This window comes from Etheostoma spectabile, chromosome 10 (genome assembly GCF_008692095.1).
Source record: "Etheostoma spectabile isolate EspeVRDwgs_2016 chromosome 10, UIUC_Espe_1.0, whole genome shotgun sequence".
Lineage (NCBI taxonomy): Eukaryota > Metazoa > Chordata > Actinopteri > Perciformes > Percidae > Etheostoma > Etheostoma spectabile.
In genome coordinates this window covers 24,633,624-24,640,189 of record NC_045742.1, presented here as the reverse complement: position 1 = coordinate 24,640,189, position 6,566 = coordinate 24,633,624, and the positions used below count along the sequence as shown (strand labels likewise).

Genomic DNA, 6,566 nt, shown 5'->3' with positions numbered 1-6,566 from the left:
GGCTCGTCACACCTGCTGTGAACTCTCTGTGCACCGAGGTTTGTGGCAGCACCGTTACAGCAAAGTCATGCTCCAAGATTTGCCTTGTCAAGGTCTATCCTAAAGGGCATCAAGAGAATGCTGTCAAGATGTATGCTATGCTTGATGACCAGAGCAACAGATCTTTAGCCAGGTCAGAGTTTTTTGATTTGTTCGGTATCCAAAGTCATACGCTTCCCTACACTTTGAAGACATGTGCCGGCATGAGAGAAAGTTCAGGCAGGAGAGCGTCTGGCTATCAGATTGAAGCACTAAATGGTGGAGTTAGTCTTACACTTCCGACACTGATTGAATGCAATGACATACCAGACAACCGTGAAGAAATCCCGACACCTAAGGCTGCTCTCTATCAACCCCACCTCAAGAGCCTTGCTGCTGAGATTCCAGCTCTAGATAACGAAGCCCACATCCTTCTTCTTCTTGGGAGAGACATTCTTAGAGCCCACAAGGTGAGGAAGCAGATCAACGGTCCTGGTAACACACCCTTTGCTCAGACGCTAGACCTAGGATGGGTCTTGGTGGGTGATGTATGCTTAGGGAATGTCCATAAGCCCATGGTTAGCACTTATAAGACAATTCAATTCAATTTTATTTATAGTATCAATTCATAACTAGAGTTATCTCAAGACCTTTACAGATAGACCACACTCCAGAATTTACAAGGACCCAACGTTCTAATAGTTTCCTCAGAGCAAGCAACAGTGCGACAGTGGCGAGGAAAAACTTCTTTTAGCAGAAACCTCGGTCAGACCAGCTCTTGGTAGCGGTGTCTGACGGGCCGGTTGGGGTTTAGAAGAAGTGGCAATAAAAATAGAAAAAATTAGTAGTTTGTAGAAGTTCTTTGTATGTAGTTCATGGCATAGGCAGGACGCTGTGCGGCATTACAAGGCACAGCAGACGTAGTCAGGACGTAGCAGGCGTAGCAGGACGTAGCAGGACGTTCGACGTAGCAGGCACCGCAGTGTAGCTTTGAACATGGCATCACAGAACGTGTAGCGGGACCATGGCGACAGCTGCTACCCTGATTTCGGAGCCTCTCTGATCCAAGGGAAAACATGCTGGTGAAAAAAGAACATAAGGACTCCGGGGAATGACTCCCCAGAATAGTTAGTTAACCAGCATTTCTGGGACTGGAGGCACATAAATGAAAAGATAGAAAGATAGAGAGAGAGGAGCTCAGTGTATCAAATAAGTCCCCATGTCTAAAACTATACAGCAAAACCAAGAGAGACGAGGTAAAGAGAGCTCCAGCCCGCCGGGCTAAAGAATGCAGAGGATAACTAAAACATCTCACACATCGAGCAGGAGAAGTCGGAGAGGGGGCCGACATAACTAACTGCTAGGCTAAAGTCGTTAGCGGCTAAGCTAAAGTATGGTAGCGTTAGCTACCGCGTTAAAACAGCTGTTTTAACAAAAGTCGCTAAAAAAATGAGAAGATATGTGAGTCTTAGGCATAGTATAAGATAAGTGTTTTAGCGGACAGTTAGCCGCTGCTAGCAAAATCTAACAACCTGAACTGGTATGTCGTGAGCGCAGAGCTACCAACACGCAAACAACACAAAGCACAGGAAACGGAAATGAGTCAGGTTACGCTTACCGTAATGCTCGTGTACCTAAGAAGGTGATGTCTGTTGTCTCCACACCCTACCCATATAAGACAAGAAAGCTCCTAGAAGATGGAAGACCTACTTTGTTTAGCCCGGCACAAGTCATGTCCACCTTAAAAAAGGTCAATTCCAGTCATTGTGATGGTATTCTCTCATGAACTGAATAGTTAACGTGGATGAGGATTCCTCGGCTTACAGTCCAAGAGAACAGTGGATGAAAAGCGTGCACTCGCTATAGAGGGATACGACATTTCTAAAGATCATGGACGACAGGGTTTTCCAGGATGAGTCTCTCACTGGGTGGCACCTCTCCCCTTCAGGTATCCGATACACCTCTGCCAAACAATCGAGAACAAGCAGTAAACCTCTGACTTCTCTACGGCGCACACTAGAACGAAAGCCAAAAATGAAGGAACATTTTGTTGCTTTCATGCAGAAGGTGTTGACAACAACCACGCAGAGCCAGCTCCTCCACTTACGAAGGGAAAGGAGTGCTGGTATTTACCAACTTTTGGAGTTATCACCCAAGAAAACCGGACCAGATCAGAGTGGTTTTCGACCCAGCGCGAATACAATGGCATCTCTCTGAACGTTCTGCTCACTGGACTACCGAATAACAGCCTCATGGGTGTCTTGGTTCGCTCTCAGGAAGGAGCGTGCGGCAGTGACTGCAACATCAACACGTGTTTCACTGTTTTAGTGAGAGGAACGATCATCGAGACTACTTACGCTTTCTCTGGTATCGTGATAATGACCCAAGCAAAGATGTGGTTGAATATAGGATGAGGGTCCATGTGTTTGGCAACAGCCCCTCGCCAGCCGTGGCCACCTACGGCCTCAGAAGAGCTGCTATGAAGGGAGAACAGCAATATGGATCAGACACCAGACACTTTGTAGAACGTGAGTTCTATGTGGATGATGGACTCATTTCTTTGGCTACTGAGGAGGAGGCTATTACCCTGCTAAAGAGAACACAAGCCTCTCTCTCTGATTCAAACTTGAGGCTTCATAAAATAACATCAAACAGCGTAGATGTCCTGAGAGCATTTCCAGTGGAAGACCATGCAAAAGACATCAAGGACTTTGACCTGGATGGAGAAACCATTCCCACCCAGCGCAGCCTTGGTTTGATCTGGGAAGTTGCTCCTGACACATTTACTTTCCAGGCATCTGTCAGCAACAAGTCATTCACACGTCGTGGAGTTCTGTCCACAATAAACAGCCTTTTTGATCCTCTTGGGTTTGTTGCTCCTGTCACTATTCAAGGGAAGTTTCTACTCAGGGAGCTGTCTATGGATGTAAGTGACTGGGATGCTCCACTTCCACAAGAGAAATTGGGTGCGTGGGAGTCATGGAGAGACTCACTACAAGACCTGCAGCGGCTTCATATCCCTCGAGCTTACACAGTTAGCTCTCCCACAAACGCCAGGAGAAAGGAAATCTGCATCTTCTCAGATGCTTCAACCAAAGCCATCGGTGCCGTGGTATATCTCAAGACAACTGATGAGGATGGTCAGATCAACATTGGGTTCATCCTAGGAAAGGCAAGACTGGCACCACAAACCGAGCCCACAATACCCAGACTGGAGCTGTGTGCGGCTGTACTAGCAGTGGAAATGGCTGAGCTTGTTGTCCAGGAAATTGACTTCCAGCTTGATGCAATCACCTTCTATTGTGACAGTAAGGTGGTACTTGGGTACATATATAACGAGTCAAAACGGTTCTACGTATATGTCCACAACAGAGTTCGAAGAATTCGACAATTCACACAGCCAAAACAGTGGCATTATGTATCTACAGAGCATAATCCTGCCGATCATGCTTCCAGGTCTGTTCAAGCTTCTCGGCTTCTTGGCTGGTCCTGTCAGCCAACTGGCTGACAGGACCAGCATTCTTGTATAAACCGCAGGAAACCTACAGCGAACAACTAAATGTGTTTGAGCTCATTGATCCAGACTCAGATACAGAGATCCGACCACAAGTGACAAGCTGTGCCACTAGCACAAGGAACAAGCCACTCACGCCGGAGAGATTTAACAGATTCTCTTCCTGGAACTCTTTGCAAAGAGCGGTTGCAACACTCATTCATGTAACTCATTCGTTTCAGTCCTCAACCAGAGTTCCTTCTCAGTGCAGTGGTTGGCATCAATGTACAAAACCTCACACAGTCAGTGATCTGTCAAAGGCAATGAAGACTATAATCTTCTCTGTGCAGAAGGCAACTTTCTCTGAGGAATTGGACACTCTCTCCAACGGACAAAGTGTCAACAAGAAAAGCCCACTTGCCAAGCTAAATCCACTCATAGATGAGGACGGCCTGCTTAGAGTTGGTGGCAGACTAAAGCTGGCAGATCTGAGTAGCAAGGAGAAGAACCCTATCATCTTGCCTGGTAAGCACCATGTCTCAACATTGCTAATACGTCACCATCATGAGCAAGTGGAGCACCAAGGCCGCACTTTCACTGAAGGAGCCATTCGAGCAGCTGGAATATGGCTCATAAGTGGCAAGAGATGCATAAGTAGCATTCTTCATGGATGCGTCATCTGTCGAAAGCTACGTGGAAAAATGGAGAGTCAGAAGATGTCGGACCTACCAGAAGAGCGGCTCAGCACTTCACCACCTTTCACGTACACAGGTCTGGATGTATTCGGTCCTTGGGATGTGGTTGCAAGGCGCACAAGAGGAGGCTTATCGCACAGTAAACGTTGGGCAGTGCTCTTCACTTGCCTGAGCACTCGCGCTGTACACATAGAAGTCATTGAGTCCATGGATGCTTCATCCTTCATTAACTCACTAAGAAGGTTCTTTGCTATCCGTGGGCCCTCCAAACAGATACACTCTGACTGTGGAACAAATTTTGTTGGGGCTTGCAATGAACTAGAGTTCAACAAGGTAATGAAAGAGTCTAAGGTACAGAGGTATGTCAACAGCCAAGGTTGCACTTGGGATTTCAATCCACCCCACTCTTCTCATATGGGGGGTTCATGGGAGCGCATGATTGGAGTTGCACGGAGAATCTTGGATTCTATGCTGATGCGCACAGCCTATTCCAGCTTGTCTCATGAAGTCCTGTGCACTCTGATGGCCGAAGTGACAGCCATTATCAACTCCAGGCCTTTAGTTCCAGTCTCTACAGATGCAGACTATCATCTGATACTTACCCCAATGATGCTTCTTACTCAGAAGCAGAGCGTGCCACCTCCACCTGGGAAATTCACAGAGAAGGATCTTTATAAACAGCAGTGGCGCCAGGTGCAGGCCTTAGCCAATCAGTTTTGGAGTCGCTGGAAGCGAGAATATCTGCATACTCTGCAAGTTCGTCACAAATGGCAAGACTCATGTCCTAACATCGAAGTAGGTGATGTTGTGGTCTTAAGAGACAGCAAAGCAGCTCGAAACGACTGGCCAATGGCATTCATAACAAGCACCTTTCCCAGCGACGATGGTAGAGTTCGCAAAGTAGAGCTCAAGGTGACCAAGGAGGGATCAAGCAAGAAGTTCTTCAGACCTGTATCTGAGATCATTCTACTTCTGAAAAAATAGGGACGAGGCCTGATTAGTTGTTATCTATATGTGGCATATTTACAGATGCCAGGCGGGGAGTGTTTTGCCTTCAAGTTTAGGGAATTAACCCGCTACCGGCCCTTTAAATTTATTGTAGTTTGAGATACACTTTGACCCAGAACAAGAAGTCGGCCATTTTAGTTTCAGCAGGCAGCCTTATTTTTGTTGAAGGGACTCACTTATTTCATCTGCTGCCATCCTTCTTTTGTTTATGCCTTCGAAAGCATCGTCTTTTCACTCCTATTCATACTGTATATGACGGTGACGCCAAATAAATCACCAGGAGCTTGGACGCTATATCCTGACTCCCGTATTCATTTGAATGGAGTTTGGCTAACTGCTGAATTGTGTACACGTACACACACAAGGAGAGCAGCACAGTCCCCTCTTTTATTCCTTCAACCACCTTCTTTAAAAGGTTGGCGATGTTTGCACATATCAAAAAACCTCTTGATATCTAAGACTTTCAGAATGTTTAAACGCTGGTGTGTTTCTCCTCCTTTTTTTGGCATGCTTCTCTACTGCAGCCTTGCAAACTGTTGGCTGGTTGGTTTGTTTACAACAACCATAGCAACCACAGAGCTGACTGTACTATTAGGGACTATTGGCCCCTGGGCATCTTTACATTATCAAATCTGGAACTCTTTAAAAAAAAAAAAAAGTTTGGGCACCCCTGCCGTAAGCCATAAACAGGCAAGAGGATGTAAACTGTCCGTAAACTGAGATACAAAACCCTATTGAGACGCATATTCCGATTGGACTGTATACATTGTGATGTCACGAGAGGCTGCGTTCTGGAGGGCCGCTACGTACCCCTGAGATGGCTGCAGTCACGGACAGCTTTGGCTCCATCTGCTGGTGGAGTTGGAAACTCCACCCCTCAAGCACACGACATCCCAACACACCTGAGACCGATCAGGGCCTGATGAGCTGAAGGGCTTTTTAAGGCCCAGAGACACAGTTGGTGAGAAGGGGGGTTTGGGGAGACAAGCTCAAGTTGTGCTCTCAGAGGAGCTACAGACGGTCGAAGTGGCACTTTCCATGTGAAGGACTGGAAGACTGGAATACTACACTGAAGACTGGAATACTCACCGTCAGATTGGCCCCGGGCTGCGGTGCTGTCTAAAGTAAAGCTGAAGACTTGTTTCCAGGAAGAGTTTACCTGAGGGGAATCGGTCTATGATTTGAGGTTTGAAGACATTGTTAAAGTTTGGGCTTTTGCACAAAGATCCAACCTTATCCTTAGTTACCTTTTTGAACTGGGCATACCTTTTTGTTTTGTTAATTCCCAAGAACCTTATTAAAAACCTTTTGTTGCACTCTACATTTGTGTCCTTGCACTGCTGAACTGTCCC

At 46.6% G+C, this 6,566-nt stretch overlaps 1 protein-coding gene across 1 annotated transcript in view; it reads left to right on the top strand.

Annotated features, from left to right (window-relative positions):
• Positions 1 to 6,566, top strand: part of vps8 (VPS8 subunit of CORVET complex) — a 179,632-nt gene that overhangs the window by 7,783 nt on the left and 165,283 nt on the right.